The sequence below is a fragment of the Dermacentor variabilis genome, chromosome 3 (assembly GCF_050947875.1).
Source record: "Dermacentor variabilis isolate Ectoservices chromosome 3, ASM5094787v1, whole genome shotgun sequence".
Classification (NCBI taxonomy): domain Eukaryota; kingdom Metazoa; phylum Arthropoda; class Arachnida; order Ixodida; family Ixodidae; genus Dermacentor; species Dermacentor variabilis.
In genome coordinates this window covers 79679336-79705470 of record NC_134570.1, presented here as the reverse complement: position 1 = coordinate 79705470, position 26135 = coordinate 79679336, and the positions used below count along the sequence as shown (strand labels likewise).

The 26135-nt window shown below is 42.2% G+C and overlaps 1 protein-coding gene, 28 non-coding genes and 1 pseudogene across 29 annotated transcripts in view; 29 read left to right on the top strand and 1 right to left on the bottom strand.

Annotated features, from left to right (window-relative positions):
* The window catches only part of LOC142574577 (uncharacterized), a 97506-nt gene that overhangs the window by 38415 nt on the left and 32956 nt on the right, over positions 1-26135 (bottom strand). The window lies entirely within an intron of this gene.
* TRNAL-AAG (transfer RNA leucine (anticodon AAG)) lies at positions 961-1045 on the top strand. Its single transcript has one exon. It is a non-coding gene; the product is annotated as a tRNA-Leu (tRNA).
* Positions 1713-1794, top strand: TRNAL-AAG (transfer RNA leucine (anticodon AAG)). The gene has a single exon. It is a non-coding gene; the product is annotated as a tRNA-Leu (tRNA).
* TRNAL-AAG (transfer RNA leucine (anticodon AAG)) lies at positions 2459-2543 on the top strand. Its single transcript has one exon. It is a non-coding gene; the product is annotated as a tRNA-Leu (tRNA).
* On the top strand, positions 3211-3292 carry TRNAL-GAG (transfer RNA leucine (anticodon GAG)). The gene has a single exon. It is a non-coding gene; the product is annotated as a tRNA-Leu (tRNA).
* On the top strand, positions 4707-4791 carry TRNAL-AAG (transfer RNA leucine (anticodon AAG)). Its single transcript has one exon. It is a non-coding gene; the product is annotated as a tRNA-Leu (tRNA).
* On the top strand, positions 6673-7897 carry LOC142573808 (uncharacterized; annotated as a pseudogene).
* Positions 8006-8087, top strand: TRNAL-AAG (transfer RNA leucine (anticodon AAG)). The gene has a single exon. It is a non-coding gene; the product is annotated as a tRNA-Leu (tRNA).
* Positions 9502-9583, top strand: TRNAF-AAA (transfer RNA phenylalanine (anticodon AAA)). The gene has a single exon. It is a non-coding gene; the product is annotated as a tRNA-Phe (tRNA).
* TRNAL-AAG (transfer RNA leucine (anticodon AAG)) lies at positions 10248-10332 on the top strand. The gene has a single exon. It is a non-coding gene; the product is annotated as a tRNA-Leu (tRNA).
* On the top strand, positions 11000-11081 carry TRNAL-AAG (transfer RNA leucine (anticodon AAG)). Its single transcript has one exon. It is a non-coding gene; the product is annotated as a tRNA-Leu (tRNA).
* Positions 11750-11831, top strand: TRNAL-AAG (transfer RNA leucine (anticodon AAG)). Its single transcript has one exon. It is a non-coding gene; the product is annotated as a tRNA-Leu (tRNA).
* On the top strand, positions 12499-12580 carry TRNAL-AAG (transfer RNA leucine (anticodon AAG)). The gene has a single exon. It is a non-coding gene; the product is annotated as a tRNA-Leu (tRNA).
* Positions 13248-13329, top strand: TRNAL-AAG (transfer RNA leucine (anticodon AAG)). Its single transcript has one exon. It is a non-coding gene; the product is annotated as a tRNA-Leu (tRNA).
* On the top strand, positions 14746-14827 carry TRNAL-AAG (transfer RNA leucine (anticodon AAG)). The gene has a single exon. It is a non-coding gene; the product is annotated as a tRNA-Leu (tRNA).
* On the top strand, positions 15496-15577 carry TRNAL-AAG (transfer RNA leucine (anticodon AAG)). The gene has a single exon. It is a non-coding gene; the product is annotated as a tRNA-Leu (tRNA).
* Positions 16245-16326, top strand: TRNAL-AAG (transfer RNA leucine (anticodon AAG)). The gene has a single exon. It is a non-coding gene; the product is annotated as a tRNA-Leu (tRNA).
* On the top strand, positions 16994-17075 carry TRNAL-AAG (transfer RNA leucine (anticodon AAG)). The gene has a single exon. It is a non-coding gene; the product is annotated as a tRNA-Leu (tRNA).
* On the top strand, positions 17744-17825 carry TRNAL-AAG (transfer RNA leucine (anticodon AAG)). The gene has a single exon. It is a non-coding gene; the product is annotated as a tRNA-Leu (tRNA).
* On the top strand, positions 18493-18574 carry TRNAL-AAG (transfer RNA leucine (anticodon AAG)). Its single transcript has one exon. It is a non-coding gene; the product is annotated as a tRNA-Leu (tRNA).
* TRNAL-AAG (transfer RNA leucine (anticodon AAG)) lies at positions 19242-19323 on the top strand. Its single transcript has one exon. It is a non-coding gene; the product is annotated as a tRNA-Leu (tRNA).
* Positions 19991-20072, top strand: TRNAL-AAG (transfer RNA leucine (anticodon AAG)). Its single transcript has one exon. It is a non-coding gene; the product is annotated as a tRNA-Leu (tRNA).
* TRNAL-AAG (transfer RNA leucine (anticodon AAG)) lies at positions 20740-20821 on the top strand. Its single transcript has one exon. It is a non-coding gene; the product is annotated as a tRNA-Leu (tRNA).
* On the top strand, positions 21489-21570 carry TRNAL-AAG (transfer RNA leucine (anticodon AAG)). The gene has a single exon. It is a non-coding gene; the product is annotated as a tRNA-Leu (tRNA).
* Positions 22238-22319, top strand: TRNAL-AAG (transfer RNA leucine (anticodon AAG)). The gene has a single exon. It is a non-coding gene; the product is annotated as a tRNA-Leu (tRNA).
* TRNAL-AAG (transfer RNA leucine (anticodon AAG)) lies at positions 22987-23068 on the top strand. Its single transcript has one exon. It is a non-coding gene; the product is annotated as a tRNA-Leu (tRNA).
* TRNAL-AAG (transfer RNA leucine (anticodon AAG)) lies at positions 23736-23817 on the top strand. Its single transcript has one exon. It is a non-coding gene; the product is annotated as a tRNA-Leu (tRNA).
* TRNAL-AAG (transfer RNA leucine (anticodon AAG)) lies at positions 24486-24567 on the top strand. Its single transcript has one exon. It is a non-coding gene; the product is annotated as a tRNA-Leu (tRNA).
* On the top strand, positions 25235-25316 carry TRNAL-AAG (transfer RNA leucine (anticodon AAG)). Its single transcript has one exon. It is a non-coding gene; the product is annotated as a tRNA-Leu (tRNA).
* Positions 25984-26065, top strand: TRNAL-AAG (transfer RNA leucine (anticodon AAG)). Its single transcript has one exon. It is a non-coding gene; the product is annotated as a tRNA-Leu (tRNA).

Sequence of the window (26135 nt, the reverse complement as noted above, 5' to 3'; positions counted from 1 at the left end):
TGTTTCCTAATCAAAACCGTTAAGCAGCTAAGCGTACTAAAGTCGTGTATTCATACTGTGGAGAGCTGTCTTCCGTAGGTATTTGATATCTTTCCCGTGCATTTTTTACATTTGAGAAGCACCACACAAAGTATTTCTTCAGCGCCTTGTTTATAGGCGTTCTAGGCCAGCAAACATTGGAATTGCAATAAAATTCATTTAAGCCGCTGATGGCGGTAGCGTGGCCGAGCGGTCTAAGGAGCTGGTTTAAGGCACCAGTCTCTTCGGGGGCGTGGTTTCGAATCCCACCGCTGCCAACAACTTTTTGCTTGGACGCCTGAATTTTGATAGCAGCGGCATGTCGTATCTTGGCTCTGTGAATGTGGGGCCGGAAAGGAAATGCCATTGTAATAGTGCACCATTATGATTAGTAAGCACAGCATCGCCGTTTTCACGTCTATTTTACTTTGTTTAGCGCAATGCGCAGCTCCAGAAGTTAATCTGTAACGATGAACGAGAAATACCTTTGAAAGAAGTCCCAAAGATTGTTCTTTAGATATTTTCGTTGCATTCAAATCCATGCAAGTCACCTGACGTATTTACGCGTATCTAATGATTGGAATATTTTATTTATCTTTAACTATGATGATTATGTTTACCTGCAAACCCTACGAAACGGAGCGGTAACATATAGCCCCCTTGCCAGGTTGAGCTAAGCAAGTTTTACTGCATCTTTGGCAGTCTATATGATTTGCCGTAGCTGTTCTTGATGTTTCCTAATCAAAACCTTTAAGCAGCTAAGCGTACTAAAGTCGCGTAATCATACTGTGGAGAGCTGTCTTCCGTAGGTATTTGATATATTTCCTGTGCATTTTTTACATTTGGGAAGGAGCACACAAAGTATTTCTTCAGCGCCTTGTTTATAGGCGTTCTAGGCCAGCAAACATTGGAATTCCAATAAAATTCATTTAAGCGGATGATGGCCGTAGCGTGGCCGAGCGGTCTAAGGCGCTGGTTTAAGGCACCAGTCTCTTCGGGGGCGTGGGTTCGAATCCCACCGCTGCCAACAACTTTTTGCTTGGACGCCTGAATTTTGATAGCAGCGGCATGTCGTATCTTGGCTCTGTGAATGTGGGGCCTGGAAGGAAATGCCATTGTAATAGTGCACTATTATGAGTAGTAAGCGTACCATCGCCATTTTCACGTCTATTTTACTTTGTTTAGCGCAATGCGCAGCTCCAGAAGTTAATCTGTAACGATGAACGAGAAATACCTTTGAAAGAAGTCCCAAAGATTGTTCTTTAGATATTTTCGTTGCATTCAAATCCATGCAAGTCACCTGACGTATTTACGCGTATCTAATGATTGGAATATTTTATTTATCTTTAACTATGATGATTATGTTTACCTGCAACCCCTACGAAACGGAGCGGTAACATATAGCCACCTTGCCAGGTTGAGCTAATCAGGTTTTGCTGCATCTTTGGCAGTCTGTATGATTTTGCGGAGCTCTTCATGAAGTTTCCTAATCAAAACCTTTAAGCAGCTAAGCGTACTAAAGTCGTGTAATCATACTGTGGAGAGCTGTCTTCCGTAGGTATTTGATATATTTCCTGTGCATTTTTTACATTTGAGAAGGAGCACACAAAGTATTTCTTCAGCGCCTTGTTTATAGGCGTTCTAGGCCAGCAAACATTGGAATTGCAATAAAATTCATTTAAGCCGCTCATGGCGGTAGCGTGGCCGAGCGGCCTAAGGCGCTGGTTTAAGGCACCAGTCTCTTCGGGGGCGTGGGTTCGAATCCAACCGCTGCCAACAACTTTTTGCTTGGACGCCTGAATTTTGATAGCAGCGGCATGTCGTATCTTGGGTCTTTGAATGTGGGGCGGGAACGGAAATGCCATTATATTAGTGTACTATTATGATTAGTAAGCACAGCATCGCCATTTTCACGCCTAGTTTACTTTGTTTAGCGCAATGCGCAGCTCCAGAAGTTAATCTGTAACGATGAACGAGAAATACCTTTGAAAGAAGTCCCAAAGATAGTTCTTTAGATATTGTCGTTGCATTCAAATCCATGCAAGTCTCCTGACATATTTACGCGTATCTAATGATTGGAATATTTTATTTATCTTTAACTATGATGATTATGTTTACCTGCAACCCCTACGAAACGGAGCGGTAACATATAGCCACCTTGCCAGGTTGAGCTAACCAAGTTTTACTGCATCTTTGGCAGTCTATATGATTTGCCGTAGCTCTTCTTGATGTTTCCTAATCAAAACCTTTAAGCAGCTAAGCGTACTAAAGTTGGATAATCATACTGTGGAGAGCTGTCTTCCATAGGTATTTAATATATTTCCTGTGCATTTTTTACATTTGGGAAGGAGTACACAAAGTATTTCTTCAGCGCCTTGTTTATAGGCGTTCTAGGCCAGCAAACGTTGGAATTCCAATAAAATTCATTTAAGCGGATCATGGCGGTACCGTGGCCGAGCGGTCTAAGGCCCTGGTTTAAGGCACCAGTCTCTTCGGGGGCGTGGGTTCGAATCCCACCGCTGCCAGCAACTTTTTGCTTGGACGCTTGAATTTTGATAGCAGCGGCACGTCGTATCTTGGCTCTGTGAATGTGGGGCCGGAAAGGAAATGCCATTGTAATAGTGCACCATTATAATTAGTAAACACAGCATCGCCGTTTTCACGTCTATTTTACTTTGTTTAGCGCAATGCGCAGCTCCAGAAGTTAATCTGTAACGATGAACGAGAAATACCTTTGAAAGAAGTCCCAAAGATTGTTCTTTAGATATTGTCGTTGCATTCAAATCCATGCAAGTCTCCTGACATATTTACGCGTATCTAATGATTGGAATATTTTATTTATCTTTAACTATGATGATTATGTTTACCTGCAACCCCTACGAAACGGAGCGGTAACATATAGCCACCTTGCCAGGTTGAGCTAACCAAGTTTTACTGCATCTTTGGCAGTCTATATGATTTGCCGTAGCTCTTCTTGATGTTTCCTAATCAAAACCTTTAAGCAGCTAAGCGTACTAAAGTTGGATAATCATACTGTGGAGAGCTGTCTTCCGTAGGTATTTAATATATTTCCTGTGCATTTTTTACATTTGGGAAGGAGCACACAAAGTATTTCTTCAGCGCCTTGTTTATAGGCGTTCTAGGCCAGCAAACGTTGAAATTCCAATAAAATTCATTTAAGCGGATCATGGCGGTAGCGTGGCCGAGCGGTCTAAGGCGCTGGTTTGAGGCACCAGTCTCTTCGGGGGCGTGGGTTCGAATCCCACCGCTGCCAGCAACTTTTTGCTTGGACGCCTGAATTTTGATAGCAGCGGCATGTCCTATCTTGGCTCTGTGAATGTGGGGCCGGAAAGGAAATGCCATTGTAATAGTGCACCATTATAATTAGTAAACACAGCATCGCCGTTTTCACGTCTATTTTACTTTGTTTAGCGCAATGCGCAGCTCCAGAAGTTAATCTGTAACGATGAACGAGAAATACCTTTGAAAGAAGTCCCAAAGATTGTTCTTTAGATGTTTTCGTTGCATTCAAATCCATGCAAGTCACCTGACGTATTTACGCGTATCTAATGATTGGAATATTTTATTTATCTTTAACTATGATGTATATGTTTATTTGCACCCTCTACGAAACCGGGCGGTAACATATAGCCAACTTTCCAGGTTGAGCTAATCAGGTTTTGCTGCATCTTTGGCAGTCTGTATGATTTTGCGGAGCTCTTCATGAAGTTTCCTAATGAAAACCTTTAAGCAGCTAAGCGTACTAAAGTCGTGTAATCATACTGTAGAGAGGTGTCTTCCGTAGGTATTTGATATATTTCCTGTGCATTTTTTTACATTTGAGAAGGAGCACACAAAGTATTTCTTCAGCGCCTTGTTTATAGGCGTTCTAGGCCAGCAAACATTGGAATTGCAATAAAATTCATTTAAGCCGCTGATGGCGGTAGCGTGGCCGAGCGGTCTAAGGAGCTGGTTTAAGGCACCAGTCTCTTCGGGGGCGTGGTTTCGAATCCCACCGCTGCCAACAACTTTTTGCTTGGACGCCTGAATTTTGATAGCAGCGGCATGTCGTATCTTGGCTCTGTGAATGTGGGGCCGGAAAGGGAATGCCATTGTAATAGTGCTCCATTATGATTAGTAAGCACAGCATCGCCGTTTTCACGTCTATTTTACTTTGTTTAGCGCAATGCGCAGCTCCAGAAGTTAATCTGTAACGATGAACGAGAAATACCTTTGAAAGAAGTCCCAAAGATTGTTCTTTAGATATTTTCGTTGCATTCAAATCCATGCAAGTCACCTGACGTATTTACGCGTATCTAATGATTGGAATATTTTATTTATCTTTAACTATGATGATTATGTTTACCTGCAACCCCTACGAAACGGAGCGGTAACATATAGCCCCCTTGCCAGGTTGAGCTAACCAAGTTTTACTGCATCTTTGGCAGTCTATATGATTTGCCGTAGCTGTTCTTGATGTTTCCTAATCAAAACCTTTAAGCAGCTAAGCGTACTAAAGTCGCGTAATCATACTGTGGAGAGCTGTCTTCCGTAGGTATTTGATATATTTCCTGTGCATTTTTTACATTTGGGAAGGAGCACACAAAGTATTTCTTCAGCGCCTTGTTTATAGGCGTTCTAGGCCAGCAAACATTGGAATTCCAATAAAATTCATTTAAGCGGATGATGGCCGTAGCGTGGTCGAGCGGTCTAAGGCGCTGGTTTAAGGCACCAGTCTCTTCGGGGGCGTGGGTTCGAATCCCACCGCTGCCAACAACTTTTTGCTTGGACGCCTGAATTTTGATAGCAGCGGCATGTCGTATCTTGGCTCTGTGAATGTGGGGCCTGAAAGGAAATGCCATTGTAATAGTGCACTATTATGAGTAGTAAGCGCACCATCGCCATTTTCACGTCTATTTTACTTTGTTTAGCGCAATACGCAGCTCCAGAAGTTAATCTGTAACGATGAACGAGAAATACCTTTGAAAGAAGTCCCAAAGATTGTTCTTTAGATATTTTCGTTGCATTCAAATCCATGCAAGTCACCTGACGTATTTACGCGTATCTAATGATTGGAATCTTTTTTAACTTTAACTATGATGATTATGTTTACCTGCAACCCCTACGAAACGGAGCGGTAACATATAGCCACCTTGCCAGGTTGAGCTAATCAAGTTTTGCTGCATCTTTGGCAATCTGTATGATTTTGCGGAGCTCTTCTTGATGTTTCCTAATTAAAACCTTTAAGCAGCTAAGCGTACTATAGTCGTGTAATCTAACTGTAGAGAGCTGTCTTCCGTAAATATCTGATATATTTCCTGTGCATTTTTTACATTTGAGAAGGAGCACACAAAGTATTTCTTCAGCGCCTTGTTTATAGGCGTTCTAGGCCAGCAAACATTGGAATTGCAATAAAATTCATTTAAGACGCTCATGGCGGTAGCGTGGCCGAGCGGTCTAAGGCGCTAGTTTAAGGCACCAGTCTCTTCGGTGGCGTGGTTTCGAATCCCACCGCTGCCAATAACTTTTTGCTTGGCCGCCTTAATTTTGATAGCAGCGGCATGTCGTATCTCTGGTCTTTGAATGTGGGGCGGGAACGGAAATACCATTATAATAGTGCACTATTATGATTAGTAAGCATAGTATCGCCATTTTCACGTCTATGTTACTTTGTTTAGCGCAATGCACAGCTCCAGAAGTTAATCTGTAAAGATGAACGAGAAATACCTTTGAACTAAGTCCCAAAGATTGTTCTTTAGATATTGTCGTTGCATTCAAATCCCTGCAAGTCTCCTGACATATTTACGCGTATCTAATGATTGGAATATTTTATTTATCTTTAACTATGATGATTATGTTTACCTGCAACCCCTACGAAACGGAGCGGTAACATATAGCCACCTTGCCAGGTTGAGCTAACCAAGTTTTACTGCATCTTTGGCAGTCTATATGATTTGCCGTAGCTCTTCTTGATGTTTCCTAATCAAAACCTTTAAGCAGCTAAGCGTACTAAAGTTGGATAATCATACTGTGGAGAGCTGTCTTCCATAGGTATTTAATATATTTCCTGTGCATTTTTTACATTTGGGAAGGAGTACACAAAGTATTTCTTCAGCGCCTTGTTTATAGGCGTTCTAGGCCAGCAAACGTTGGAATTCCAATAAAATTCATTTAAGCGGATCATGGCGGTAGCGTGGCCGAGTTGATAGACCTTCCTTTAATTTTAGAATACTGTAATGACCTAGGTGAACACTGTGCCATGTTACAGTTAGATATGCAAAAGGCTTTCGACCGTGTGGCCCATAAAATTCTTTTCAGTATTCTAGAACACATAAAGGTAGGGGATTTGATCTTAGATGGGGTAAAGATGTGCTATCAAGACTGTACCGCCAGCCTCATTATAAACAAGGAGGTTACCAAAACCTTTAGTGTCCGGTCATCTGTGCGCCAGGGGTGTGGTTTGTCGCCTCTTTTATTCGCGATTTACCTAGAGCCGCTTTGTAGGAAAATCAAGAATGACAATAGAATATCGGGTTTCAGAGTGCAGTCCGCGGAAGTGAAAGTGCTGATATACGCGGATGACATCGCGTTGTTTTGTCGGGATAAAGAAAGCATCGAAATCGCGGTCGCAGAGGCTTTATCATACCGCAGAATGACAGGCAGTGCTATAAACTTTGATAAATCCCTAGGGGTATGGATCGGCAACTGGGAAGACCATCCGAGTACGTTTGCAAATATCCGCTGGTCAGTCACGCCGGCAAAGTACCTAGGGGTGCCGCTTGAGCACTACCGTGACGCCGTTGATTACTGGAATGCCGAAACTGAAAGGGTTCGTGAAGGTACACTTAAATGGGGAGGCCGCAATTTCTCTATGTTTGCTCGTGCGACAGTGTGCAACCTGTTTGCCGTCGCTAAAATTTCTTACGTGCTCCAAGTGTTGTGCATGTCAAGGGCTAACATACAACGTTTACACAGAGTACTCGCAGTGTTTGTATGGGGTTCAAGCTGGGAGCGCACGAGTCGCACTAATCTCTTTCGTTCGGTTAAAAATGGAGGATTAGGTCTGGCACATTTGTTCATTAAGCAGATTGTGTCGAGGTTTGTTTTCTTACGGGACCAAAATGACCCATTTTTATTAACTATGTTTCAAACAAGGCTGAGCGAAGCTATACCTGAGTTTATTGTATCGTCACATCGGTGCAGTCAAGGCAGAGCGCGTGGTTTCTTAAAAGAGGTAGTCTTGGCTTTTCAGCTGTTAAAGGTTCGGTTTTCCATGGAATACTTAAGTAGGGTACCACGAAAGCGCTTATATAAGGACCTGGTAGACACAATGTTGCCGGTGCCATTGTATCGCTCGATGTTCTGCATTGGACCTGAAAAGGACGTACTAAAAAGAGTAAAACGAATGCCAGTACGCCCGTCGGTAAAGTCCTTCTTTTTCCAGCTTCACACCAATACTTTACCTGTGAAACCATGGCTAGATGAAAAAGGCCTTTCCGTGCCTTGGAGCGTCAACTGTTTACTATGCCAAAAACCCGAAACAGTAGAACACATTTTTCTTGACTGCTGGGATGCTGTGTTCCATTGGGACATCTTACAGAGAACACTAAGGAAGGACTTGCCGATTACTCCATATGGGATTCGTTTCTTGCCTACTCTAAATGAAGACAATGTACCCTATGACATGTTCATGCTGGTGTCCTTACATAGTTTATGAAAAACTAGAATGGCTGTGAGACATGCTGAAGTAAATGCCCGGCCTGTTAGAGAATACTTCATTGAAAGCATTTGTCATATTAAGGAAATGTATAATTTGCAAAAAGAAAAACCAACATGGCTGAGTGTGATGACTGAGCTAGCGAATTTCAAGCGTTTTTAGCCCTGTGACTGCCAACCAGTGGCGGAGTTTTTGTCGTGTCCGTTGTGTATTGATAAAATGTCTTGTTTTGTAGCCTTGTTGCCACGTCAGTAATAAAGAAAAAAAAAAAGTAGCGTGGCCGAGCGGTCTAAGGCCCTGGTTTAAGGCACCAGTCTCTTCGGGGGCGTGGGTTCGAATCCCACCGCTGCCAGCAACTTTTTGCTTGGACGCCTGAATTTTGATAGCAGCGGCACGTCGTATCTTGGGTCTTTCAAAGTTGGCGGGAACGGAAATGCCATTATAATAGTGCAATATTATGATTAGTAAACACAGCATCGCCATTTTCGCTTCTATGTTACTTTGTTTAGCGCAATGCACAGCTCCAGAAGTTAATCTGTAAAGACGAACGAGAAATACCTTTGAACTAACTCCCAAAGATTGTTCTTTAGATATTTTCGTTGCATTCAAATCCATGCAAGTCACCTGACGTATTTACGCGTATCTGATGATAGGAATATTTTATTTATCTTTAACTATGATGATTATGTTTACCTGCAACCCCTACGAAACAGAGCGGTAACATATAGCCACCTTGCCAGGTTGAGCTAACCAAGTTTTACTGCATTTTGGCAGTCTATATGATTTTCCGTAGCTCTTCTTCATGTTTCCTAATCAAAACCGTTAAGCAGCTAAGCGTACTAAAGTCGTGTATTCATACTGTGGAGAGCTGTCTTCCGTAGGTATTTGATATCTTTCCCGTGCATTTTTTACATTTGAGAAGCACCACACAAAGTATTTCTTCAGCGCCTTGTTTATAGGCGTTCTAGGCCAGCAAACATTGGAATTGCAATAAAATTCATTTAAGCCGCTGATGGCGGTAGCGTGGCCGAGCGGTCTAAGGAGCTGGTTTAAGGCACCAGTCTCTTCGGGGGCGTGGTTTCGAATCCCACCGCTGCCAACAACTTTTTGCTTGGACGCCTGAATTTTGATAGCAGCGGCATGTCGTATCTTGGCTCTGTGAATGTGGGGCCTGGAAGGAAATGCCATTGTAATAGTGCACTATTATGAGTAGTAAGCGTACCATCGCCATTTTCACGTCTATTTTACTTTGTTTAGCGCAATGCGCAGCTCCAGAAGTTAATCTGTAACGATGAACGAGAAATACCTTTGAAAGAAGTCCCAAAGATTGTTCTTTAGATATTTTCGTTGCATTCAAATCCATGCAAGTCACCTGACGTATTTACGCGTATCTAATGATTGGAATATTTTATTTATCTTTAACTATGATGATTATGTTTACCTGCAACCCCTACGAAACGGAGCGGTAACATATAGCCACCTTGCCAGGTTGAGCTAATCAGGTTTTGCTGCATCTTTGGCAGTCTGTATGATTTTGCGGAGCTCTTCATGAAGTTTCCTAATCAAAACCTTTAAGCAGCTAAGCGTACTAAAGTCGTGTAATCATACTGTGGAGAGCTGTCTTCCGTAGGTATTTGATATATTTCCTGTGCATTTTTTACATTTGAGAAGGAGCACACAAAGTATTTCTTCAGCGCCTTGTTTATAGGCGTTCTAGGCCAGCAAACATTGGAATTGCAATAAAATTCATTTAAGCCGCTCATGGCGGTAGCGTGGCCGAGCGGCCTAAGGCGCTGGTTTAAAGCACCAGTCTCTTCGGGGGCGTGGGTTCGAATCCAACCGCTGCCAACAACTTTTTGCTTGGACGCCTGAATTTTGATAGCAGCGGCATGTCGTATCTTGGGTCTTTGAATGTGGGGCGGGAACGGAAATGCCATTATATTAGTGTACTATTATGATTAGTAAGCACAGCATCGCCATTTTCACGCCTAGTTTACTTTGTTTAGCGCAATGCGCAGCTCCAGAAGTTAATCTGTAACGATGAACGAGAAATACCTTTGAAAGAAGTCCCAAAGATAGTTCTTTAGATATTGTCGTTGCATTCAAATCCATGCAAGTCTCCTGACATATTTACGCGTATCTAATGATTGGAATATTTTATTTATCTTTAACTATGATGATTATGTTTACCTGCAACCCCTACGAAACGGAGCGGTAACATATAGCCACCTTGCCAGGTTGAGCTAACCAAGTTTTACTGCATCTTTGGCAGTCTATATGATTTGCCGTAGCTCTTCTTGATGTTTCCTAATCAAAACCTTTAAGCAGCTAAGCGTACTAAAGTTGGATAATCATACTGTGGAGAGCTGTCTTCCATAGGTATTTAATATATTTCCTGTGCATTTTTTACATTTGGGAAGGAGTACACAAAGTATTTCTTCAGCGCCTTGTTTATAGGCGTTCTAGGCCAGCAAACGTTGGAATTCCAATAAAATTCATTTAAGCGGATCATGGCGGTACCGTGGCCGAGCGGTCTAAGGCCCTGGTTTAAGGCACCAGTCTCTTCGGGGGCGTGGGTTCGAATCCCACCGCTGCCAGCAACTTTTTGCTTGGACGCTTGAATTTTGATAGCAGCGGCACGTCGTATCTTGGCTCTGTGAATGTGGGGCCGGAAAGGAAATGCCATTGTAATAGTGCACCATTATAATTAGTAAACACAGCATCGCCGTTTTCACGTCCATTTTACTTTGTTTAGCGCAATGCGCAGCTCCAGAAGTTAATCTGTAACGATGAACGAGAAATACCTTTGAAAGAAGTCCCAAAGATTGTTCTTTAGATATTGTCGTTGCATTCAAATCCATGCAAGTCTCCTGACATATTTACGCGTATCTAATGATTGGAATATTTTATTTATCTTTAACTATGATGATTATGTTTACCTGCAACCCCTACGAAACGGAGCGGTAACATATAGCCACCTTGCCAGGTTGAGCTAACCAAGTTTTACTGTATCTTTGGCAGTCTATATGATTTGCCGTAGCTCTTCTTGATGTTTCCTAATCAAAACCTTTAAGCAGCTAAGCGTACTAAAGTTGGATAATCATACTGTGGAGAGCTGTCTTCCGTAGGTATTTAATATATTTCCTGTGCATTTTTTACATTTGGGAAGGAGCACACAAAGTATTTCTTCAGCGCCTTGTTTATAGGCGTTCTAGGCCAGCAAACGTTGAAATTCCAATAAAATTCATTTAAGCGGATCATGGCGGTAGCGTGGCCGAGCGGTCTAAGGCGCTGGTTTAAGGCACCAGTCTCTTCGGGGGCGTGGGTTCGAATCCCACCGCTGCCAGCAACTTTTTGCTTGGACGCCTGAATTTTGATAGCAGCGGCATGTCCTATCTTGGCTCTGTGAATGTGGGGCCGGAAAGGAAATGCCATTGTAATAGTGCACCATTATAATTAGTAAACACAGCATCGCCGTTTTCACGTCTATTTTACTTTGTTTAGCGCAATGCGCAGCTCCAGAAGTTAATCTGTAACGATGAACGAGAAATACCTTTGAAAGAAGTCCCAAAGATTGTTCTTTAGATGTTTTCGTTGCATTCAAATCCATGCAAGTCACCTGACGTATTTACGCGTATCTAATGATTGGAATATTTTATTTATCTTTAACTATGATGTATATGTTTATTTGCACCCTCTACGAAACCGGGCGGTAACATATAGCCAACTTTCCAGGTTGAGCTAATCAGGTTTTGCTGCATCTTTGGCAGTCTGTATGATTTTGCGGAGCTCTTCATGAAGTTTCCTAATGAAAACCTTTAAGCAGCTAAGCGTACTAAAGTCGTGTAATCATACTGTAGAGAGGTGTCTTCCGTAGGTATTTGATATATTTCCTGTGCATTTTTTTACATTTGAGAAGGAGCACACAAAGTATTTCTTCAGCGCCTTGTTTATAGGCGTTCTAGGCCAGCAAACATTGGAATTGCAATAAAATTCATTTAAGCCGCTCATGGCGGTAGCGTGGCCGAGCGGCCTAAGGCGCTGGTTTAAGGCACCAGTCTCTTCGGGGGCGTGGGTTCGAATCCAACCGCTGCCAACAACTTTTTGCTTGGACGCCTGAATTTTGATAGCAGCGGCATGTCGTATCTTGGGTCTTTGAATGTGGGGCGGGAACAGAAATACCATTATAATAGTGCACTATTATGATTAGTAAGCATAGCATCGCCATTTTCACGTCTATGTTACTTTGTTTAGCGCAATGCACAGCTCCAGAAGTTAATCTGTAAAGATGAACGAGAAATACCTTTGAAAGAAGTCCCAAAGATTGTTGTTTAGATACTTTCGTTGCATTCAAATCCATGCATGTCACCTGACGTATTTACGCTTATCTAAAGATTGGAATATTTTATTTATCTTTAACTATGATGATTATGTTTACCTGCAACCCCTACGAAACGGGGCGGTAACATATAGCCACCTTCCCAGGTTGAGCTAACCAAGTTTTACTGCATCTTTGGCAGTCTATATGATTTTCCGTAGCTCTTCTTGATGTTTCCTAATCAAAACCTTTAAGCAGCTAAGCGTACTAAAGACGTGTAATCATACTGTGGAGAGCTGTCTTCCGTAGGTATTTGATATATTTCCTGTGCATTTTTTACATTTGAGAAGGAGCACACAAAGTATTTCTTCAGCGCCTTGTTTATAGGCGTTCTAGGCCAGCGAACATTGGAATTGCAATTAAATTCATTTAAGCGGATGATGGCGGTAGCGTGGCCGAGCGGTCTAAGGCGCTGGTTTAAGGCACCAGTCTCTTCGGGGGCGTGGGTTCGAATCCCACCGCTGCCAACAACTTTTTGTTTGGACGCCTGAATTTTGATAGCAGCGGCATGTCGTATCTTGGCTCTGTGAATGTGTGGCGGGAACGGAAATGCCATTATATTAGTGCACTATTATGATTAGTAAGCACAGCATCGCCATTTTCACGTCTATTTTACTTTGTTTAGCGCTATGCGCAGCTCCAGAAGTTAATCTGTAACGATGAACGAGAAATACCTTTGAAAGAAGTCCCAAAGATTGTTCTTTAGATATTGTCGTTGCATTCAAATCCATGCAAGTCTCCTGACATATTTACGCGTATCTAATGATTGGAATATTTTATTTATCTTTAACAATGATGATTATGTTTACCTGCAACCCCTACGAAACGGAGCGGTAACATATAGCCACCTTGCCAGGTTGAGCTAACCAAGTTTTACTGCATCTTTGGCAGTCTATATGATTTGCCGTAGCTCTTCTTGATGTTTCCTAATCAAAACCTTTAAGCAGCTAAGCGTACTAAAGTTGGATAATCATACTGTGGAGAGCTGTCTTCCGTAGGTATTTATTATATTTCCTGTGCATTTTTTACATTTGGGAAGGAGCACACAAAGTATTTCTTCAGCGCCTTGTTTATAGGCGTTCTAGGCCAGCGAACATTGGAATTGCAATAAAATTCATTTAAGCGGATGATGGCGGTAGCGTGGCCGAGCGGTCTAAGGCGCTGGTTTAAGGCACCAGTCTCTTCGGGGGTGTGGTTTCGAATCCCACCGCTGCCAATAACTTTTTGCTTGGCCGCCTTAATTTTGATGGCAGCGGCATGTCGTATCTCTGGTCTTTGAATGTGGGGCGGGAACGGAAATACCATTATAATAGTGCACTATTATGATTAGTAAGCATAGTATCGCCATTTTCACGTCTATGTTACTTTGTTTAGCGCAATACACAGCTCCAGAAGTTAATCTGTAACGATGAACGAGAAATACCTTTGAAAGAAGTCCCAAAGATTGTTCTTTAGATACTTTCGTTGCATTCAAATCCATGCATGTCACCTGACGTATCTACGCTTATCTAAAGATTGGAATATTTTATTCATCTTTAACTATGATGATTATGTTTACCTGCAACCCCTACGAAACGGGGCGGTAACATGTAGCCACCTTGCCAGGTTGAGCTAACCAAGTTTTACTGCATCTTTGGCAGTCTATATGATTTGCCGTAGCTCTTCTTGATGTTTCCTAATCAAAACCTTTAAGCAGCTAAGCGTACTAAAGACGTGTAATCATACTGTGGAGAGCTGTCTTCCGTAGGTATTTGATATATTTCCTGTGCATTTTTTACATTTGAGAAGGAGCACACAAAGTATTTCTTCAGCGCCTTGTTTATAGGCGTTCTAGGCCAGCAAACATTGGAATTGCAATAAAATTCATTTAAGCCGCTCATGGCGGTAGCGTAGCCGAGCGGCCTAAGGCGCTGGTTTAAGGCACCAGTCTCTTCGGGGGCGTGGGTTCGAATCCAACCGCTGCGAACAACTTTTTGCTTGGACGCCTGAATTTTGATAGCAGCGGCATGTCGTATCTTGGGTCTTTGAATGTGGGGCGGGAACGGAAATACCATTATAATAGTGCAATATTATGATTAGTAAGCATAGCATCGCCATATTCACGGCTTTGTTACTTTGTTTAGCGCAATGCACAGCTCCAGAAGTTAATCTGTAAAGATGAACGGGAAATACCTTTGAAAGAAGTCCCAAAGATTGTTCTTTAGATATTGTCGTTGCATTCAAATCCATGCAAGTCTCCTGACATATTTACGCGTATCTAATGATTGGAATATTTTATTTATCTTTAACTATGATGATTATGTTTACCTGCAACCCCAACGAAACGGGGCGGTAACATATAGCCACCTTGCCAGGTTGAGCTAACCAAGTTTTACTGCATCTTTGGCAGTCTATATGATTTGCCGTAGCTCTTCTTGATGTTTCCTAATCAAAACCTTTAAGCAGCTAAGCGTACTAAAGTTGGATAATCATACTGTGGAGAGCTGTCTTCCGTAGGTATTTAATATATTTCCTGTGCATTTTTTACATTTGGGAAGGAGCACACAAAGTATTTCTTCAGCGCCTTGTTTATAGGCGTTCTAGGCCAGCAAACGTTGAAATTCCAATAAAATTCATTTAAGCGGATCATGGCGGTAGCGTGGCCGAGCGGTCTAAGGCGCTGGTTTAAGGCACCAGTCTCTTCGGGGGCGTGGGTTCGAATCCCACCGCTGCCAGCAACTTTTTGCTTGGACGCCTGAATTTTGATAGCAGCGGCATGTCCTATCTTGGCTCTGTGAATGTGGGGCCGGAAAGGAAATGCCATTGTAATAGTGCACCATTATGATTAGTAAGCACAGAATCGCCGTTTTCACGTCTATTTTACTTTGTTTAGCGCAGTGCGCAGCTCCAGAAGTTAATCTGTAACGATGAACGAGAAATACCTTTGAAAGAAGTCCCAAAGATTGTTCCTTAGATATTTTCGTTGCATTCAAATCCATGCAAGTCACCTGACGTATTTACGCGTATCTAATGATTGGAATATTTTATTTATCTTTAACTATGATGTATATGTTTATTTGCACCCTCTACGAAACCGGGCGGTAACATATAGCCAACTTTCCAGGTTGAGCTAATCAGGTTTTGCTGCATCTTTGGCAGTCTGTATGATTTTGCGGAGCTCTTCATGAAGTTTCCTAATGAAAACCTTTAAGCAGCTAAGCGTACTAAAGTCGTGTAATCATACTGTAGAGAGGTGTCTTCCGTAGGTATTTGATATATTTCCTGTGCATTTTTTTACATTTGAGAAGGAGCACACAAAGTATTTCTTCAGCGCCTTGTTTATAGGCGTTCTAGGCCAGCAAACATTGGAATTGCAATAAAATTCATTTAAGCCGCTCATGGCGGTAGCGTGGCCGAGCGGCCTAAGGCGCTGGTTTAAGGCACCAGTCTCTTCGGGGGCGTGGGTTCGAATCCAACCGCTGCCAACAACTTTTTGCTTGGACGCCTGAATTTTGATAGCAGCGGCATGTCGTATCTTGGGTCTTTGAATGTGGGGCGGGAACGGAAATACCATTATAATAGTGCACTATTATGATTAGTAAGCATAGCATCGCCATTTTCACGTCTATGTTACTTTGTTTAGCGCAATGCACAGCTCCAGAAGTTAATCTGTAAAGATGAACGAGAAATACCTTTGAAAGAAGTCCCAAAGATTGTTGTTTAGATACTTTCGTTGCATTCAAATCCATGCATGTCACCTGACGTATTTACGCTTATCTAAAGATTGGAATATTTTATTTATCTTTAACTATGATGATTATGTTTACCTGCAACCCCTACGAAACGGGGCGGTAACATATAGCCACCTTCCCAGGTTGAGCTAACCAAGTTTTACTGCATCTTTGGCAGTCTATATGATTTTCCGTAGCTCTTCTTGATGTTTCCTAATCAAAACCTTTAAGCAGCTAAGCGTACTAAAGACGTGTAATCATACTGTGGAGAGCTGTCTTCCGTAGGTATTTGATATATTTCCTGTGCATTTTTTACATTTGAGAAGGAGCACACAAAGTATTTCTTCAGCGCCTTGTTTATAGGCGTTCTAGGCCAGCGAACATTGGAATTGCAATAAAATTCATTTAAGCGGATGATGGCGGTAGCGTGGCCGAGCGGTCTAAGGCGCTGGTTTAAGGCACCAGTCTCTTCGGGGGCGTGGGTTCGAATCCCACCGCTGCCAACAACTTTTTGTTTGGACGCCTGAATTTTGATAGCAGCGGCATGTCGTATCTTGGCTCTGTGAATGTGTGGCGGGAACGGAAATGCCATTATATTAGTGCACTATTATGATTAGTAAGCACAGCATCGCCATTTTCACGTCTATTTTACTTTGTTTAGCGCTATGCGCAGCTCCAGAAGTTAATCTGTAACGATGAACGAGAAATACCTTTGAAAGAAGTCCCAAAGATTGTTCTTTAGATATTGTCGTTGCATTCAAATCCATGCAAGTCTCCTGACATATTTACGCGTATCTAATGATTGGAATATTTTATTTATCTTTAACAATGATGATTATGTTTACCTGCAACCCCTACGAAACGGAGCGGTAACATATAGCCACCTTGCCAGGTTGAGCTAACCAAGTTTTACTGCATCTTTGGCAGTCTATATGATTTGCCGTAGCTCTTCTTGATGTTTCCTAATCAAAACCTTTAAGCAGCTAAGCGTACTATAGACGTGTAATCATACTGTGGAGAGCTGTCTTCCGTAGGTATTTGATATATTTCCTGTGCATTTTTTACATTTGAGAAGGAGCACACAAAGTATTTCTTCAGCGCCTTGTTTATAGGCGTTCTAGGCCAGCGAACATTGGAATTGCAATAAAATTCATTTAAGCGGATGATGGCGGTAGCGTGGCCGAGCGGTCTAAGGCGCTGGTTTAAGGCACCAGTCTCTTCGGGGGCGTGGGTTCGAATCCCACCGCTGCCAGCAACTTTTTGCTTGGACGCCTGAATTTTGATAGCAGCGGCATGTCCTATCTTGGCTCTGTGAATGTGGGGCCGGAAAGGAAATGCCATTGTAATAGTGCACCATTATGATTAGTAAGCACAGAATCGCCGTTTTCACGTCTATTTTACTTTGTTTAGCGCAGTGCGCAGCTCCAGAAGTTAATCTGTAACGATGAACGAGAAATACCTTTGAAAGAAGTCCCAAAGATTGTTCTTTAGATATTTTCGTTGCATTCAAATCCATGCAAGTCACCTGACGTATTTACGCGTATCTAATGATTGGAATATTTTATTTATCTTTAACTATGATGTATATGTTTATTTGCACCCTCTACGAAACCGGGCGGTAACATATAGCCAACTTTCCAGGTTGAGCTAATCAGGTTTTGCTGCATCTTTGGCAGTCTGTATGATTTTGCGGAGCTCTTCATGAAGTTTCCTAATGAAAACCTTTAAGCAGCTAAGCGTACTAAAGTCGTGTAATCATACTGTAGAGAGCTGTCTTCCGTAAATATTTGATATATTTCCTGTGCATTTTTTTACATTTGAGAAGGAGCACACAAAGTATTTCTTCAGCGCCTTGTTTATAGGCGTTCTAGGCCACCAAACATTGGAATTGCAATAAAATTCATTTAAGCCGCTCATGGCGGTAGCGTGGCCGAGCGGCCTAAGGCGCTGGTTTAAGGCACCAGTCTCTTCGGGGGCGTGGGTTCGAATCCAACCGCTGCCAACAACTTTTTGCTTGGACGCCTGAATTTTGATAGCAGCGGCATGTCGTATCTTGGGTCTTTGAATGTGGGGCGGGAACGGAAATACCATTATAATAGTGCACTATTATGATTAGTAAGCATAGCATCGCCATTTTCACGTCTATGTTACTTTGTTTAGCGCAATGCACAGCTCCAGAAGTTAATCTGTAAAGATGAACGAGAAATACCTTTGAAAGAAGTCCCAAAGATTGTTGTTTTGATACTTTCGTTGCATTCAAATCCATGCATGTCACCTGACGTATTTACGCTTATCTAAAGATTGGAATATTTTATTTATCTTTAACTATGATGATTATGTTTACCTGCAACCCCTACGAAACGGGGCGGTAACATATAGCCACCTTCCCAGGTTGAGCTAACCAAGTTTTACTGCATCTTTGGCAGTCTATATGATTTTCCGTAGCTCTTCTTGATGTTTCCTAATCAAAACCTTTAAGCAGCTAAGCGTACTATAGACGTGTAATCATACTGTGGAGAGCTGTCTTCCGTAGGTATTTGATATATTTCCTGTGCATTTTTTACATTTGAGAAGGAGCACACAAAGTATTTCTTCAGCGCCTTGTTTATAGGCGTTCTAGGCCAGCGAACATTGGAATTGCAATAAAATTCATTTAAGCGGATGATGGCGGTAGCGTGGCCGAGCGGTCTAAGGCGCTGGTTTAAGGCACCAGTCTCTTCGGGGGCGTGGGTTCGAATCCCACCGCTGCCAACAACTTTTTGTTTGGACGCCTGAATTTTGATAGCAGCGGCATGTCGTATCTTGGCTCTGTGAATGTGGGGCCGGAAAGGAAATGCCATTGTAATAGTGCACTATTATGATTAGTAAGCACAGCATCGCCATTTTCACGTCTATTTTACTTTGTTTAGCGCTATGCGCAGCTCCAGAAGTTAATCTGTAACGATGAACGAGAAATACCTTTGAAAGAAGTCCCAAAGATTGTTCTTTAGATATTGTCGTTGCATTCAAATCCATGCAAGTCTCCTGACATATTTACGCGTATCTAATGATTGGAATATTTTATTTATCTTTAACTATGATGATTATGTTTACCTGCAACCCCTACGAAACGGAGCGGTAACATATAGCCACCTTGCCAGGTTGAGCTAACCAAGTTTTACTGCATCTTTGGCAGTCTATATGATTTGCCGTAGCTCTTCTTGATGTTTCCTAATCAAAACCTTTAAGCAGCTAAGCGTACTATAGACGTGTAATCATACTGTGGAGAGCTGTCTTCCGTAGGTATTTGATATATTTCCTGTGCATTTTTTACATTTGAGAAGGAGCACACAAAGTATTTCTTCAGCGCCTTGTTTATAGGCGTTCTAGGCCAGCGAACATTGGAATTGCAATAAAATTCATTTAAGCGGATGATGGCGGTAGCGTGGCCGAGCGGTCTAAGGCGCTGGTTTAAGGCACCAGTCTCTTCGGGGGCGTGGGTTCGAATCCCACCGCTGCCAGCAACTTTTTGCTTGGACGCCTGAATTTTGATAGCAGCGGCATGTCCTATCTTGGCTCTGTGAATGTGGGGCCGGAAAGGAAATGCCATTGTAATAGTGCACCATTATGATTAGTAAGCACAGCATCGCCGTTTTCACGTCTATTTTACTTTGTTTAGCGCAATGCGCAGCTCCAGAAGTTAATCTGTAACGATGAACGAGAAATACCTTTGAAAGAAGTCCCAAAGATTGTTCTTTAGATATTTTCGTTGCATTCAAATCCATGCAAGTCACCTGACGTATTTACGCGTATCTAATGATTGGAATATTTTATTTATCTTTAACTATGATGTATATGTTTATTTGCACCCTCTACGAAACCGGGCGGTAACATATAGCCAACTTTCCAGGTTGAGCTAATCAGGTTTTGCTGCATCTTTGGCAGTCTGTATGATTTTGCGGAGCTCTTCATGAAGTTTCCTAATGAAAACCTTTAAGCAGCTAAGCGTACTAAAGTCGTGTAATCATACTGTAGAGAGCTGTCTTCCGTAAATATTTGATATATTTCCTGTGCATTTCTTACATTTGGGAAGGAGCACACAAAGTGTTTCTTCAGCGCCTTGTTTATCGCCGTTCTAGGCCAGCAAACATTGGAATTGCAATGAAATTCATTTAAGCCACTCATGGCGGTAGCGTGGCCGAGCGGTCTAAGGCGCTGGTTTAAGGCACCAGTCTCTTCGGGGGCGTGGTTTCAAATCCCACCGCTGCCAATAGCTTTTTGCTTGGCCGCCTTAATTTTGATAGCAGCGGCATGTCGTATCTCTGGTTTTTGAATGTGGGGCGGGAACGGAAATACCATTATAACAGTGCACTATTATGATTAGTAAGCATGGTATCGCCATTTTCACGTCTATGTTACTTTGTTTAGCGCAATGCACAGCTCCAGAAGTTAATCTGTAAAGATGATCGAGAAATACCTTTGAACTAAGTCCCAAAGATTGTTGTTTAGATACTTTCGTTGCATTCAAATCCATGCATGTCACCTGACGTATCTACGCTTATCTAAAGATTGGAATATTTTATTCATCTTTAACTATGATGATTATGTTTACCTGCAACCCCTACGAAACGGGGCGGTAACATATAGCCACCTTGCCAGGTTGAGCTAACCAAGTTCTACTGCATCTTTGGCAGTCTATATGATTTGCCGTAGCTCTTCTTGATGTTTCCTAATCAAAACCTTTAAGCAGCTAAGCGTACTAAAGACGTGTAATCATACTGTGGAGAGCTGTCTTCCGTAGGTATCTGATATATTTCCTGTGCATTTTTTACATTTGAGAAGGAGCACACAAAGTATTTCTTCAGCGCCTTGTTTATAGGCGTTCTAGGCCAGCAAACATTGGAATTGCAATAAAATTCATTTAAGCCACTCATGGCGGTAGCGTGGCCGAGCGGTCTAAGGCGCTGGTTTAAGGCACCAGTCTCTTCGGGGGCGTGGTTTCAAATCCCACCGCTGCCAATAGCTTTTTGCTTGGCCGCCTTAATTTTGATAGCAGCGGCATGTCGTATCTCTGGTTTTTGAATGTGGGGCGGGAACGGAAATACCATTATAACAGTGCACTATTATGATTAGTAAGCATGGTATCGCCATTTTCACGTCTATGTTACTTTGTTTAGCGCAATGCACAGCTCCAGAAGTTAATCTGTAAAGATGATCGAGAAATACCTTTGAACTAAGTCCCAAAGATTGTTGTTTAGATACTTTCGTTGCATTCAAATCCATGCATGTCACCTGACGTATTTACGCTTATCTAAAGATTGGAATATTTTATTTATCTTAAACTATGATGATTATGTTTACCTGCAACCCCTACGAAACGGGGCGGTAACATATAGCCACCTTCCCAGGTTGAGCTAACCAAGTTTTACTGCATCTTTGGCAGTCTATATGATTTTCCGTAGCTCTTCTTGATGTTTCCTAATCAAAACCTTTAAGCAGCTAAGCGTACTAAAGACGTGTAATCATACTGTGGAGAGCTGTCTTCCGTAGGTATTTGATATATTTCCTGTGCATTTTTTACATTTGAGAAGGAGCACACAAAGTATTTCTTCAGCGCCTTGTTTATAGGCGTTCTAGGCCAGCGAACATTGGAATTGCAATAAAATTCATTTAAGCGGATGATGGCGGTAGCGTGGCCGAGCGGTCTAAGGCGCTGGTTTAAGGCACCAGTCTCTTCGGGGGCGTGGGTTCGAATCCCACCGCTGCCAACAACTTTTTGTTTGGACGCCTGAATTTTGATAGCAGCGGCATGTCGTATCTTGGCTCTGTGAATGTGGGGCCGGAAAGGAAATGCCATTGTAATAGTGCACTATTATGATTAGTAAGCACAGCATCGCCATTTTCACGTCTATTTTACTTTGTTTAGCGCAATGCGCAGCTCCAGAAGTTAATCTGTAACGATGAACGAGAAATACCTTTGAAAGAAGTCCCAAAGATAGTTCTTTAGATATTGTCGTTGCATTCAAATCCATGCAAGTCTCCTGACATATTTACGCGTATCTAATGATTGGAATATTTTATTTATCTTTAACTATGATGATTATGTTTACCTGCAACCCCTACGAAACGGAGCGGTAACATATAGCCACCTTGCCAGGTTGAGCTAACCAAGTTTTACTGCATCTTTGGCAGTCTATATGATTTGCCGTAGCTCTTCTTGATGTTTCCTAATCAAAACCTTTAAGCAGCTAAGCGTACTAAAGTTGGATAATCATACTGTGGAGAGCTGTCTTCCGTAGGTATTTAATATATTTCCTGTGCATTTTTTACATTTGGGAAGGAGTACACAAAGTATTTCTTCAGCGCCTTGTTTATAGGCGTTCTAGGCCAGCAAACGTTGGAATTCCAATAAAATTCATTTAAGCGGATCATGGTGGTAGCGTGGCCGAGCGGTCTAAGGCGCTGGTTTAAGGCACCAGTCTCTTCGGGGGTGTGGTTTCGAATCCCACCGCTGCCAATAACTTTTTGCTTGGCCGCCTTAATTTTGATGGCAGCGACATGTCGTATCTCTGGTCTTTGAATGTGGGGCGGGAACGGAAATACCATTATAATAGTGCACTATTATGATTAGTAAGCATAGTATCGCCAATTTCACGTCTATGTTACTTTGTTTAGCGCAATGCACTGCTCCAGAAGTTAATCTGTAAAGATGAACGAGAAATACCTTTGAACTAAGTCCCAAAGATTGTTGTTTAGATACTTTCGTTGCATTCAATTCCATGCATGTCACCTGACGTATCTACGCTTATCTAAAGATTGGAATATTTTATTCAACTTTAACTATGATGATTATGTTTACCTGCAACCCCTACGAAACGGGCCGGTAACATGTAGCCACCTTGCCAGGTTGAGCTAACCAAGTTTTACTGCATCTTTGGTAGTCTATATGATTTGCCGTAGCTCTTCTTGATGTTTCCTAATCAAAACATTTAAGCAGCTAAGCGTACTAAAGACGTGTAATCATACTGTGGAGAGCTGTCTTCCGTAGGTATTTGATATATTTCCTGTGCATTTTTTACATTTGAGAAGGAGCACACAAAGTATTTCTTCAGCGCCTTGTTTATAGGCGTTCTAGGCCAGCAAACATTGGAATTGCAATAAAATTCATTTAAGCCGCTCATGGCGGTAGCGTAGCCGAGCGGCCTAAGGCGCTGGTTTAAGGCACCAGTCTCTTCGGGGGCGTGGGTTCGAATCCAACCGCTGCCAACAACTTTTTGCTTGGACGCCTGAATTTTGATAGCAGCGGCATGTCGTATCTTAGGTCTTTGAATGTGGGGCGGGAACGGAAATACCATTATAATAGTGCAATATTATGATTAGTAAGCATAGCATCGCCATATTCACGGCTTTGTTACTTTGTTTAGCGCAATGCACAGCTCCAGAAGTTAATCTGTAAAGATGAACGAGAAATACCTTTGAAAGAAGTCCCAAAGATTGTTCTTTAGATATTGTCGTTGCATTCAAATCCATGCAAGTCTCCTGACATATTTACGCGTATCTAATGATTGGAATATTTTATTTATCTTTAACTATGATGATTATGTTTACCTGCAACCCCTACGAAACGGAGCGGTAACATATAGCCACCTTGCCAGGTTGAGCTAACCAAGTTTTACTGCATCTTTGGCAGTCTATATGATTTGCCGTAGCTCTTCTTGATGTTTCCTAATCAAAACCTTTAAGCAGCTAAGCGTACTAAAGTTGGATAATCATACTGTGGAGAGCTGTCTTCCGTAGGTATTTAATATATTTCCTGTGCATTTTTTACATTTGGGAAGGAGCACACAAAGTATTTCTTCAGCGCCTTGTTTATAGGCGTTCTAGGCCAGCAAACGTTGAAATTCCAATAAAATTCATTTAAGCGGATCATGGCGGTAGCGTGGCCGAGCGGTCTAAGGCGCTGGTTTAAGGCACCAGTCTCTTCGGGGGCGCGGGTTCGAATCCCACCGCTGCCAGCAACTTTTTGCTTGGACGCCTGAATTTTGATAGCAGCGGCATGTCCTATCTTGGCTCTGTGAATGTGGGGCCGGAAAGGAAATGCCATTGTAATAGTGCACCATTATAATTAGTAAACACAGCATCGCCGTTTTCACGTCTATTTTACTTTGTTTAGCGCAATGCGCAGCTCCAGAAGTTAATCTGTAACGATGAACGAGAAATACCTTTGAAAGAAGTCCCAAAGATTGTTCTTTAGATGTTTTCGTTGCATTCAAATCCATGCAAGTCACCTGACGTATTTACGCGTATCTAATGATTGGAATATTTTATTTATCTTTAACTATGATGTATATGTTTATTTGCACCCTCTACGAAACCGGGCGGTAACATATAGCCAACTTTCCAGGTTGAGCTAATCAGGTTTTGCTGCATCTTTGGCAGTCTGTATGATATTGCGGAGCTCTTCATGAAGTTTCCTAATGAAAACCTTTAATCAGCTAAGCGTACTAAAGTCGTGTAATCATACTGTAGAGAGGTGTCTTCCGTAGGTATTTGATATATTTCCTGTGCATTTTTTTACATTTGAGAAGGAGCACACAAAGTATTTCTTCAGCGCCTTGTTTATAGGCGTTCTAGGCCAGCAAACATTGGAATTGCAATAAAATTCATTTAAGCCGCTCATGGCGGTAGCGTGGCCGAGCGGCCTAAGGCGCTGGTTTAAGGCACCAGTCTCTTCGGGGGCGTGGGTTCGAATCCAACCGCTGCCAACAACTTTTTGCTTGGACGCCTGAATTTTGATAGCAGCGGCATGTTGTATCTTGGGTCTTTGAATGTGGGGTGGGAACGGAAATACCATTATAATAGTGCACTATTATGATTAGTAAGCATAGCATCGCCATTTTCACGTCTATGTTACTTTGTTTAGCGCAATGCACAGCTCCAGAAGTTAATCTGTAAAGATGAACGAGAAATACCTTTGAAAGAAGTCCCAAAGATTGGTGTTTAGATACTTTCGTTGCATTCAAATCCATGCATGTCACCTGACGTATTTACGCTTATCTAAAGATTGGAATATTTTATTTATCTTTAACTATGATGATTATGTTTACCTGCAACCCCTACGAAACGGGGCGGTAACATATAGCCACCTTCCCAGGTTGAGCTAACCAAGTTTTACTGCATCTTTGGCAGTCTATATGATTTTCCGTAGCTCTTCTTGATGTTTCCTAATCAAAACCTTTAAGCAGCTAAGCGTACTAAAGACGTGTAATCATACTGTGGAGAGCTGTCTTCCGTAGGTATTTGATATATTTCCTGTGCATTTTTTACATTTGAGAAGGAGCACACAAAGTATTTCTTCAGCGCCTTGTTTATAGGCGTTCTAGGCCAGCGAACATTGGAATTGCAATAAAATTCATTTAAGCGGATGATGGCGGTAGCGTGGCCGAGCGGTCTAAGGCGCTGGTTTAAGGCACCAGTCTCTTCGGGGGCGTGGGTTCGAATCCCACCGCTGCCAACAACTTTTTGTTTGGACGCCTGAATTTTGATAGCAGCGGCATGTCGTATCTTGGCTCTGTGAATGTGGGGCCGGAAATGAAATGCCATTGTAATAGTGCACTATTATGATTAGTAAGCACAGCATCGCCATTTTCACGTCTATTTTACTTTGTTTAGCGCTATGCGCAGCTCCAGAAGTTAATCTGTAACGATGAACGAGAAATACCTTTGAAAGAAGTCCCAAAGATTGTTCTTTAGATATTGTCGTTGCATTCAAATCCATGCAAGTCTCCTGACATATTTACGCGTATCTAATGATTGGAATATTTTATTTATCTTTAACTATGATGATTATGTTTACCTGCAACCCCTACGAAACGGAGCGGTAACATATAGCCACCTTGCCAGGTTGAGCTAACCAAGTTTTACTGCATCTTTGGCAGTCTATATGATTTGCCGTAGCTCTTCTTGATGTTTCCTAATCAAAACCTTTAAGCAGCTAAACGTACTAAAGTTGGATAATCATACTGTGGAGAGCTGTCTTCCGTAGGTATTTATTATATTTCCTGTGCATTTCTTACATTTGGGAAGGAGCACACAAAGTATTTCTTCAGCGCCTTGTTTATAGGCGTTCTAGGCCAGCAAACGTTGGAATTCCAATAAAATTCATTTAAGCGGATCATGGCGGTAGCGTGGCCGAGCGGTCTAAGGCGCTGGTTTAAGGCACCAGTCTCTCCGGGGGCGTGGGTTCGAATCCCACCGCTGCCAGCAACTTTTTGCTTGGACGCCTGAATTTTGATAGCAGCGGCATGTCCTATCTTGGCTCTGTGAATGTGGG